The sequence below is a fragment of the Aethalodelphis obliquidens genome, unplaced genomic scaffold (genome assembly GCF_003676395.1).
Source record: "Aethalodelphis obliquidens isolate GAN/ISIS:26980383/991018 unplaced genomic scaffold, ASM367639v1 scaffold3, whole genome shotgun sequence".
Lineage (NCBI taxonomy): Eukaryota > Metazoa > Chordata > Mammalia > Artiodactyla > Delphinidae > Aethalodelphis > Aethalodelphis obliquidens.
The window spans coordinates 2,213,832-2,225,141 of NW_020837947.1; the positions used below are offsets into that span (position 1 = coordinate 2,213,832).

At 48.4% G+C, this 11,310-nt stretch overlaps 1 protein-coding gene across 4 annotated transcripts in view; it reads right to left on the reverse strand.

Moving 5' to 3' along the window:
• CCR6 (C-C motif chemokine receptor 6) overlaps nucleotides 1–11,310 on the reverse strand; it is a 32,471-nt gene that overhangs the window by 10,316 nt on the left and 10,845 nt on the right. For 3 of the 4 annotated variants that reach the window (XM_027081371.1, XM_027081378.1, XM_027081358.1), the window contains exon 3: nucleotides 3,301–3,404. The exons of the other annotated variant lie outside the window; for it this stretch is intronic. The gene's annotated coding sequence lies outside the window, so the exon portion shown is untranslated. The remainder of the gene's footprint in view (nucleotides 1–3,300; nucleotides 3,405–11,310) is intronic. 4 annotated transcript variants of the gene reach the window in all.

Below are 11,310 nucleotides of genomic sequence, written 5' to 3' on the forward strand. Positions count from 1 at the left end.
TCGTGGACATACTTAGAATTCATCTATTATTAAAAGATATATCTTTTTTTTTTTTTTTTTTTTTTTTTTTGTGGTACGCAGGCCCCTCACTGCTGCGGCCCCTCCCGCCGCGGAGCACAGGCTCCGGACACGCAGGCCCAGCAGCCATGGCCCACGGGCCCAGCCGCTCCGCGGCACGCGGGACCCTCCCGGACCGGGGCACGAACCCGCGTCCCCTGCATGGGCAGGCAGACTCCCAACCACTGCACCACCAGGGAAGCCCCTAAAAGATATATCTTTGAATGGCTTTTCGTCCATTTATAGAGACACACAGTGATAAGTTGAACCTTCATATGACATTTGCATTTAAGATTTGAAACCACAAATATATTACTCTTTTAAATGAAAAGTAATGTGCTGAAGTCCCAAGATTCAACGTAGGCACATGGTGAGAGCGTCTGCCTCCCAACTGTCACATTTCAAAGATTTTGTTACGACCCAGGAAAAAAAAAAGTGTTACTTCAAGGAAAATTTAATGTTACTTAATTAGATGAACATTCTTAACATAGTGTTTTAAATGCTAATTTACTTTTTTTTTTTTTGCAGTTGAACACTGTGGCTTCCTAGTACCATTTTCATTAGGTACAATATGCAAAAGAAGGTATCTCAGAAACTAACAGCTAATTGACTACTTCATTCAAAAATGAAAAGAATAGGGCTTCCCTGGTGGCACAGTGGTTGAGAGTCTGCCTGCCAATGCAGGGGACATGGGTTCGAGCCCTAGTCCAGGAAGATCCCACATGCTGCAGAGCAGCTAAGCCCGTGAGCCACAACTACTGAGCCTGTGCTCTAGAGCCCACAAGCCAAAACTACTGAGTCCATGAGCCACAACTACTGAGTCTGAGAGCCACAACTACTGAAGCCCATGTGCTTGGATCCCATGCTCCACAAGAGAAGCCACCACAATGAGAAGCCCCTGCACCACAAGGAAGAGTAGCCTTCGCTCACTGCAAATAGAGAAAGCCCGTGTTCAGCAACGAAGACCCAACGCAGCCAAAAATAAATAAATAAAATAAATTAATTAAAACAAAAAAAAATTAAAAAAAAAAAACTCCAGGCAGTGCCCCTTCTCCCTACTCAGCTGCTCTCAAATCCACCAGAGGCCGCCCCCTGGGTCTCCACTTCACAGGAGCTACTCCTCTGCTCTGGTCTTTGAGGGCTTTGGAAGCCCTCTGGTCACGTGCAGAGGACCAGGGACAGGCAGAAAACAGTCTAGGTCATTAGCAGCCAGCGTCTTCACTGGTATCAGTTGACCAAGGACAGCCTCGCAGGGTCTGTCTGTCAATTACTGGTCTGCTCTCTGTTCGGACCAGGAGTGGGTGGCAGCAAAAAGGAAGTAAGATCCCCAAGAGAAGAGAAGAGGGGGCTGAAAAAGCAGAAGGGGGTGGGTGACAGACCAACTTCAACCTCTTTGTGCATTTGGCCAAGGGCAGAATCTACCCAACAAAATTAAATACAGGGAAAACATGAATAATTTTAACAAAATATTATCAGCAAGGAAACTGTTACATTTTTGATTTAAACAAATTTAATAACAAGTTTAATAGTTTGTTAAAGTTAAAGCAGAAGATTTTCAATCTGTGTTTATTTTCATAAATAGTGACGGTCCACAAGACAAGGGACAAGAACTAAATGTATATGTGTACATGTGTTGAGTACATGTATGCACATGCATACATGTGTGTGTAATGTGTATGCATGTGTGTGTCGCATTTTGTGTATGGGTGTATGTATGTATGTCGTGTTATGCATTGCATGCGTGTGATGTGTGTGATGTGTGTGCATGTATGTGTGTCGCATTGTGTGTATATGTATGTATGTCGTGTTATGCATTGTGTGCATGTGATGTGTGTGCATGTATATATGTTGTGTACACACATATAGTCAGTCATATGTAGGTATATTATATACGGGTGTATGCATTGCATGCGTGTATGCGTGTGTATGTTGGTTGAGTGTGTGGAAAGCGGGTGTGCACGCTTGAAATTAAGTTCTAACTACACCCTGGGCATTGGGATCACTGCTTTACATCTATTATCCCTTATAGCCTCACAAAAACCCTCTAAGGTAGACTTATACCCATTTATAGATGGGAAGACTGCAGTTCCTCTAGGGCTGTGAATTAGAGACCTAATTCACCTTGTCTCCAGCAGGTCTTTCTGAAGGACTATAAAATTCCCACAAGATCTTAAATAATATGTTTATTTTTAAACGATATGTATCTCAGAATCTCACAAACTACAGAAGTAAGTACTCAATAAATGTAGGTTCTCTTAATTCATTTGAACCATGGGTGTTTTAGCCTTTTTTAGATGAACATCGGTGGAGCTGAAACCCTAGTCTGGCTTCCTTCTGCTTTTGAATAAGAGTGGTTAAGAAAGAAGCCAGAGGGTTTTTTCCAGTGATTGGTATATAAGTTTGCATTTTTTTTCTTTTGGTTCCCTTTGCTTCTTTAAAAGCTCACTTTTACATTTTCTTTTTCATTACAGAAATTATATTTCATATCTCTAATCATTTCCAGAATTAGTGATTCATTAATTCAGACCTTGCATTTGTTTCTTTACTGATGTCTGCAATAGCTATTTTCTGCAACTCCACAGGCTTTGGATGGAACCTATGGCAGACTCTTTTAAAGACCACTGCGCATTCTTTTATGGTCATGAGACACTCACTCCACAATCACTGCGGCATTTGCGGCCATTATCAGAGTTTTTCCTGTATTTCACTGAGTCTCATAAAAATTTCCACCCAATCAATTTCTCTTAAATGACTGCCTGAAAAGCTCCTTCCCAGTCCATCTCCAGCTATTCGAGACCCTCACTCGTCATCTTTCGGTGCATAAATCACCTATTGCGTGGCCGCCAAAACATTATTCTAGCTCAGGTGTTAGCTCCGCAAACTCTTTACGTACTTATTTAAATAAAGAATTGCTCTCCAGACAGGTGCCCCCTGGACTTTTCCCCTATGAAGCAATGCCCGAACCATCGCCCAAGCTCCAGTTCGAGGCAATTAGAGTGAAATCACTTCCTGTACATTTAGAGGGAAAGCGAGCTTCTTGAACACACAGTACGATTCCTAAAACTATTAGGACACTGTATGTGCGAAAGTGAGAATGTTTCACTAAGTGTAAACACAGACAGCATGCCAGCATTCCGGAATTCTTAAGAGTAAAGCACTTGCATGTCTAATATTCCTTAGATGCGGGTATCAGAGAAGAAAATACACTTTTAAAAGGAGTCAAGGGGGCTTAGCGGGGCTCACCTTGAGAAACGCCGTGATCCAAAGTGCCCAGTTCGGTTACACGCCCCTCATGACACCCCAGGAACGCACAGCACCAGTGTGATTCTCTTAACCAGATGCACTTTCTAATGGTCATTAAGAAAAAAGCAGTGAGAGACCAGAATTAACCAAAAGCAAATTGCTGAATTACCACTTCCTATGTAAAAGGAACGCCTATTTGCCCAAATACAGATGGTTAACCATCTATATCCTGTAGGTTATAAAATAATCATATGACTCCCTGGAGCTGGTGGTAAAGTTGCTGAGAAGGGAGGGACCTGGGTGCTGTTATCTCCCAGAAGAAGGACTCTGAGTTGCCTTTCAAGGTGTGACAATGAATTTATGCTCAAACACTCACTCCGTCTCCTGGTCAGTTACCTCTGGGAGCAAGGGCACTTTGCGGGCTGCCTGGAAAGATTTAGAAGTATTTACAAAGGGCCGTGTGAGCACTGTGGTTAGTGTTGCAGCCTCTGGAGCCCCCTGCCTGTGTTCACCCCGAAAGCTGTGCACCGCAGGGAGGTACTGACCTTCTTCACCCCTCATTCCCTCCTCTGTACAATAAAGACCATGACGGGGCAGCCTCAGAGTGTCACGGAGGAGAGCAGCCTCAGTTCATGTGACGCTGGTAGGACAGTGCCTGGAGTGGGGTAGCTACTCAATAAACACTAGTTTTCTGGGGGGATAAAAAAACACAAGTATTACTATTGTATCATTTGGGATCAAAAACACCATGTGTGGTGATGGATATTAACTAGACTTATTGTTCATTTCATAATACATGTAAATATCCAATCATTATGTTGTACACTTGAAACCAATATAATGTCATATGTCAATTATCTCTCAATTAAAAAAAAGAAAAGCGTGAGATGCTAAAAAGCTGGGCACTCGATCTGTATGAGATGGCAGGTGACAGATCTAACAAGTGCCCTGTCATTAGGTATAGCAGTTGATGGAAGGAAAAGCAATTGATGAGTCATTTGGAGAACTCATTTTGGGGTACAAGCGATTTTTAAAAAAAAAGACAGAAAAATAAAAGAAAAAGAATTCTGGAATCATAAAAGTGTTCACCATGATGTAGTGTGTTGTTGTGATTCAAGTCTCAGGAAATAGGTTTTTTTATTTTTTTCTTATACATTTATTTATTTATTTTTGACTGCATTGGATCTTCGTCATTGCGCGTGGGCTTTCTCTGCTTGCGGTAAGCGGGGGCTACTCTTCGTTGTGGTGCGCAGGCTTCTCATTGTGGTGGCTTCTCTTGTTGCAGAGCACGGGCTCTAGGCACACGAGCTTCAGTAGTTGTGGTGCACGGGCTCAATAGTTGTGGCTTGCAGGCTCTAGAGTACAGGCTCAGTAGTTGTGGCTCACGGGCTCAGTTGCTCCATGGCATGTGGGATCTTCCCGGACCAGGCCTCGAACCTGTGTCCCCTGCATTGGCAGGTGGACTCTTAACCACTGTGCCACCAGGGAAGTCCCAGGAAATAGTTTTATAAAAAAATTTATAGCAAAGTTTTATAGCAAAGATCAATTAAAAGCAAGACCAGGTTAACTGACATGTTCCCTCCTCCTTTCTCTTTAGCTTCCTTTCTCTTCCTGAGTTGTGCAAGCTGCCCACGGCCCACCCTCTGCTTTGTCTTGACTAAGAGCTAGTCAGGGGTCTCTCCTTCCTCCAGACCCCAGAACGCGGCTTGTCCCCAAGTCTGAGCAACACTGAACATGGACCTGTCCCCTTGTCAGCTTCTCTGGGGAATCGTCAGCACAGCGGGACCCTCTTCGCGGCCATTGTGGGTCATTTCCCTGCAAAGTTTCCGCTCATCCCTGTCTCCTTCCCCAACCCTATAGAAGAAAAGCCTTCTTCTGTTTGACTTCGAGGTGCTTGCCAACCTCTGATCCCAGGGCACCGATGTCGCAACCGTCCCATTCCCTCCCTCACGATGATCCTTTTGAATGTCATTTGCTTCTTTCCAAGTCCTGACTTGTTTTTCTCTGATGGAGCTCACGATTCTGCATTGACACGGGTGTCCCATCCCCTCCTCTGTTTGAAAAGAGCCCTTCACGTGACATCCCTCGGGGTCCCTGATCCCTGGATGGAGAGCAAGGGAGTGTGTCCTTTCTGCCTTTCCCACTGCTGCCCCATCACATCCCCTGCTTCTCATCACCACCCACCACCTCCTCTGAGGTCCTGCTTCTTGCTTTGGGTGGAAGCTGCTGGAAGTGCTGCCTACCAGGCCCCAGGCTCCTGGCAGAGGAAAAAGCAGGCCACCTCAGGGGCTGGGGGCACGGGTGTCACGCACACACCGCACACACCTTTTCTGCCCGTTCCTTCTGAAATCCCCTTTGATGGTCTTGTTTAGCAAGAAGGTGGGAAGGTAAACCCTTTAGCAGCTCATTATCACCTTAGAACTGGCCTGCCTAAAGCAAGAAACACAGCTTTGACTTCGCTGAGGACCAAGACAGACAGTGAGCAGGATTCAGCATGTTGAGGAAGGCGACACTGTGAGGCCACACGACGGGCCAGGAGGCTTCATCACCGGAGCCGCACGCTTCGGCACCCATGCTGGCCCGCCTGTCAGAAGAGTGGGAGACACCCCCAGGAGGGACCCCTGCCCCTCACACGACTTCTCTGCCCCCAGAGGGAGGAGAATCCGTAGAGGGTTTGGCCCTGGCCTCCGAGCAGCTCCAGCCCTGGGCCTCTGGCCTTCCCACGCCGTGCACAAGGCTGCTCTTCTGTGGAACTCCAGGCCTGTGTGGTCCTCATCTGTCCTTCGCCCCAGCAGCCCTTCTGTACTTCAAAGTAAAATCCAAATTATATGTCATCCTTGGGAAGCTCAGACCCATTTTGTTTTCTCTCTCTAGAACGTGTCCCATGTTACAGATCCTGGGAGCTCTCACCTCATTTAAATAAAATCTGCTGCTCATTTGCATGACATTGTGAGGGATGTAAAGAGCAACAAGTACACAGTGCGGTGATGCACTTTACATAAATAGTTTCCAGTCTGAAAGTCTGACAGTAGGTGTGAAAAATTCATTCAAAACAAAGTCCAGGGACAGTTTGGTAAATAAACATCACGACCAAGTAGGAAGTGCTTCACACTTTGCGGTGAGGCTGCCTGTGACACTCCTGTGTAGGTCCGGGCTTCCTGGGGACCCCTCCTCTTAACTGCGGGCTTCACCCTGGGGTGTGGAAAGGCAGCTCGTCCAGCTGCAGGTCCCTGTTTAATTAGAAGGAAGGGGAGTCTTGGCCACACAAGCAGGGCAGAGAATACAAGTGGGTTCCCCTAAGAAGGAAGAATTTAAAAGGAAAAATAGGAACTTGAGAAGTGTGTGTCCATTATGAACAAACACATTTTTTCATTATAAGAGTTAAAGTGATTTTAGGCAAAAATTTCATAAAGTTTTTCAATCAAATGGACTTCCTCACAGATGATATAGAATGTTCCTTTAAGGGACAACAAGGTTTGTTTTTTTTTTTTTAATTCTTTCTTTCTTTATTTTAACTTTTTTATTTTATTTTTGGCTGTGTTGGGTCTTCGTTGCTGCACGCGGGCTTTCTCCAGTTGCAGCGGGGTGGGGGGGGCTACTCTTCATTACGGTGCGTGAGCTTCTCATTGTGGTGGCTTCTCTCATTGTGGAACATGGGCTCTAGGCACGCGGGCTCAGTAACTGTGGCGCACGGGCTTAGTGGCTCCGCGGCATGTGGGATCTTCCCGGACCAGGGCTCGAACCCACATCCCCTGCATTGGCAGGTGGATTCTTAACCACTGCGCCACCAGGGAAGACCCATAACAAGGATTTCACACATTTTCAACTTTGTGGATAATTTCCAAAGACGCATGACGCCCGGATCACCAGTATCTGCCGATGGGATTGTGGCGGATAAAGCCGATTGCCTTTGGCATTTCAGAGGACCTCGGCCCTCACTGATTAACAGCTCCGGTGTCTGATATTTGCCGGCCCCTGTGCAGGCCCAGCAGATGGTGGTTTGCAGTGTTTCTGAGGGACACGCTTGAGTCCTGGTTTGGTGGCTGGAGTGCTGGGATCTCGGGGACCTGGAAAATGAACGCAGCTGATGTCGGTGTTACCTGTATCTTAACAAGATGTGCACTTCGTGTGCTAGACAGCCTTTGGAGACCGCCAGCTTCAACGCCTTTTCTTCTAAAACGAGCACGTGGCTCCCGTATTTCCCTCTTCTTTGTCTGGACTGGCCTTGCTGACTGGCTTGACCAGTCGTCATGTCAGAAGCAGTGATCCGGGGTTCCTGAGGCTGGCTCACAGGAGCCCTGCAGCTCCCCATTGGGCTGTGCTTTCTTTGGAAGCCAGCCTCTGTGCTGGGCTGAGAAGCCCAGGCTCTGCAGAGAAGCCACGCGTGGGCAGCGTGCGCAGAGCTCCTGCTGAGACCCCAGACAACAGCCAGCCCCGTGGAGCCTTCCGACCACTCGGGTCCCAGCCACCCTCTGGGTGTAACGGCATGACAGGCCCCTCTGAGAACCGCTCAGCTGAGCCCCGCCAACCCCAGAGCCTCGAGAGGTAATAATAAATTGTTGTTCTGAGCCACCGCAGTTGGAGGTCGTTTGCTGAGCAGCAGTGAGTCACGGGAGCCCTTCTCTCCTCTTCAGCTCGAGCTCTCACCCTCTTCTGAAGTAACGAGATGTGTTACAAAGAACAACAATCAAAACAGAAACGGGCTTTCTTCGTTTAGAAACTATCCTCCCCAAGAAAGCCAACAGTGAGAAGAGATGCTGGAAGTGGGGGGATAAGACATGTAGGCCAGCGATGCTGTTGGAGAGATGAAGCCGGGCAACTCTAAGAACAGACTATCTCGTCCAGCAGCGGCTCAGGTCTGCGCCTTGGGGTGTGGCTTGGTAGATTTTCCTCCATCTAGAAATACGGAAATGCTATGCATCATGTTCCGCCAGCGAATTCCCCAGTAGGGACAGAAGCGCCTTTTACAGACGGAATCGTCAACCACGCTGACCCCTCGTATTCTGGAACCGACAAAGATTTCGGGTGGTACAGCCTTCGTGTTCGGGGCACGTGCTGTAGCTTTGGGCCTGCACGGTTTGACACTCTTTTTCACTCTACGCACTGAACGATCCAGCCCGAACGTTGTACTGCTAGAGAGCCAGGGGCACACCGATCTCCTTCGCCTGCTGCAAATTAAACCCTCAGATAGCTACCCTGTGCTCTGCACCACGTACAGAGGCGCTTTAAAGTATGTGATTTACTTCCTGCCTTTAAGGGACTTGCACAGTCGCCGAGGTGAGGCACAAACACATGACATTTCAGGCAGTGAGTTCAAGGCTGTGAGTGAGGTTTCACAGGACTGAGAATGCGGAGAGCTTGAGGAGGCATAGAGCACAGTGTCTGTGGGGACAGGCCAGATCTGAGCCAGGAGAGCTGACCCACTGGCCAAGTAGGGAGGGGGAGGGGGCGAGTCTCAGGGCAAAGGTGTGGTGGCAGGAAAGCACCGTCCTGGACCAGCCTGGGCAGCAGTGGAGGGGCTGGGCTGCAGTGGGAAGTCGAGGAAGGCTGGCCGAAGAGCTGGGACTTGGTCTCAGTGACAACGCAAAGACGTGGCAGTTTTGTGAGCTGTGGAGTGACAGGGAGCAAGTTCCCAGCACCGACGTGGACAGGAAACCGTCCAGAGGTAGGCAGCCCAGAGCCCAAGAGCGACTGGCAGGGCTGATGGCTCACAGCCAGGCGTCTCGCTGCTCCCCTCACCCTGCTCTGTTCATCTGCACGAGAAGCCTAGAGGGTGCTGGTGTTGTCAAACTGAAACTCAGAAATAGAGCAACTTCCTCAAGTTCACGCATCTCACAACTTGGAGAGCCAAGACGCAAAGCCATGTCATCCGACCCTGAAGTTTATGCGTTTCTGGGATAAATGTGAAGAAGAAATGATGTTTTGAAAAATCAGTAAAAAGCAAGAGGAAGAAGGAGTAAAAATGATGCCAGATTTTCCACCTCAACAGAAATAGGGAAATCAGAACTGGAAACTTATTTCTAAGTTTCTAACATAGTTCTAACCAGAGAAGGTATAGAAGCTGATGTAAGGGGAAGGAAATGAGATTCATTTAAGGTACATGGGGTTGAGGAGACTGAAGTACTGTGTAACTGCAGAGTCTTGACTTTAGATCTGGGTCAGCCACGGGCTGGCCACTTTTGAAATTAATTCCTGGGTGTCCGTCTCCTCATTAATAAAATGAAGCGGAGAGATTTGTGAAGGTTTCAGGTGAAGATTAGAGACACGGGAAGTGCAGATCTCCCGCGTGTTTGGTACGTACCCCCAGAGCTGACCTCTCCCCACTCCTTCCCCTCCCCTCCCCCTCCTCCCTCTCTGCCTCCAACCCCTCCCCCCGCCCCTCCCCCCTCTCATTCTGTCCTAAAGGGGCGCTCTAGCATGAGATGCAGGGAGAGTTATGCACAGGAGGTTGTAACTGAACTCAGAGATGCAGATGAAAGCTCTGGGAGCTTGCACTTAAGCACAGGAAACAGGAGAACAGATTGAAGTGAGGAAAAAAGACAGAAAAGAAGTGGCCAGAAGAATAGGTCCCTTGAAATCAGTACAGTGTTACTGGAGCAAAGGGAGAAAAGTGCTTGAAGAAAGACCTGCGGAGTAGAGACTCTGAGGACTGAAACTAACCTCTGGAGTTAATCACTCGTGTTTACGGTGCTCTTGGAAGATAAACTTTCAGTCTGAATGTTCAAGTGAAAGCTTTATGATAAGGATCTAAGACGATAGTGTGGCCTCAGGAAATAAAGACCACAGATGTAGAAAAAAAAATTTTTAATTGGCTGCGGTAAACAAGTCCCTACTGTATAGCACAGGGATCTATATTCAGTATCTTGTAATAAACCATAATAGAAAACAATATAAAAAAGGGTCTATACGTATAACTGAATCACTTTGCTGTACAGCAGAAACTAACACAACTTTGTAAATCACCTAGACTTCAATTTTAAAATGCATGAATAAAAAATCAAACGAAGACCAAAACCTGGCAGTAAGACGCAAAGAAGTAGAACGGCGTGAGGGGGGCAGCAGGCACAAGTGAGGCTTTCTTTTTTGAGCCCTGGGACTGAGCAGACACCACTGCTGACCCCACTCCACACCCCCGGCCCACGCCCGCTTTTAGCTGTGACTGTGGGAACAGAGACTGCCCCCTGCACAGACCCCATCTCAACACCCAAAGCGCTGGTCTTCTGACTCCAGGCTTTGCTCAGCCCTCAGGCACAGCCCGGGAGTACAGAGGAGCTGGTGTCCCCTGATGGACCAGCAGCGGGAGGGGAGTCAGCCCTCACACCACAGAGACGGGAGTTAACGTTTCATGCCAGCAGCAACCGCCCAGCCCCCCTCCTCGTGGGCTGCCAGGATTAGGGTGGCCAACCGTCCTGGTCTCCCAGAATGCGGAAGCCTCAGGGCTGAGACCACGGCTGTCCTGGACAGACCAGGATCTAACAGAAGTCACGGCACTGAGGACCGGGGGCGGGGAGCCCTTCTACTCAGCCATGGTGAGGGCAGAGCGTGATTAGGGAGATGAAGGGGCCTGGGACCAGCACACGCCAGGAAGGAGGGGGTCGGGAGGGGACCTCAGGGAAGATGCAGCCTTTGGTGTGTGAAGAAAGCCAGCAAGGAAAAGGAACGGCCTTATTCTCCACTGTGCCGAAAGGAGGATGTGGGCCAAAAGACAGGAGAGTGGAAGGAGGTGGATTCAGCCGGGAGGAAGGAGGGATTTTGAGACACCCAGGCTGCCCAGCCATGGAGGGGGTGCCCTCCTCCTGCTGATTTCCCCAGACATGCTGGGGAGAGAAAGGTTCTGTTAGATCGTGTGCCAGAGGAAAGGGGGTTAAACAGAAAAGATTAACCCGATCTAAAAAATGAAGCTCTGGGAGGTGGTGGAAGGAGGGAAAAGCTGGGAGGAAGGAGTGATGGGGTGTCGGGGAGACCGTGTGGAGGAGGGGTGTGGGGGAGGGTGTGGGGGAGGGGGGGGGG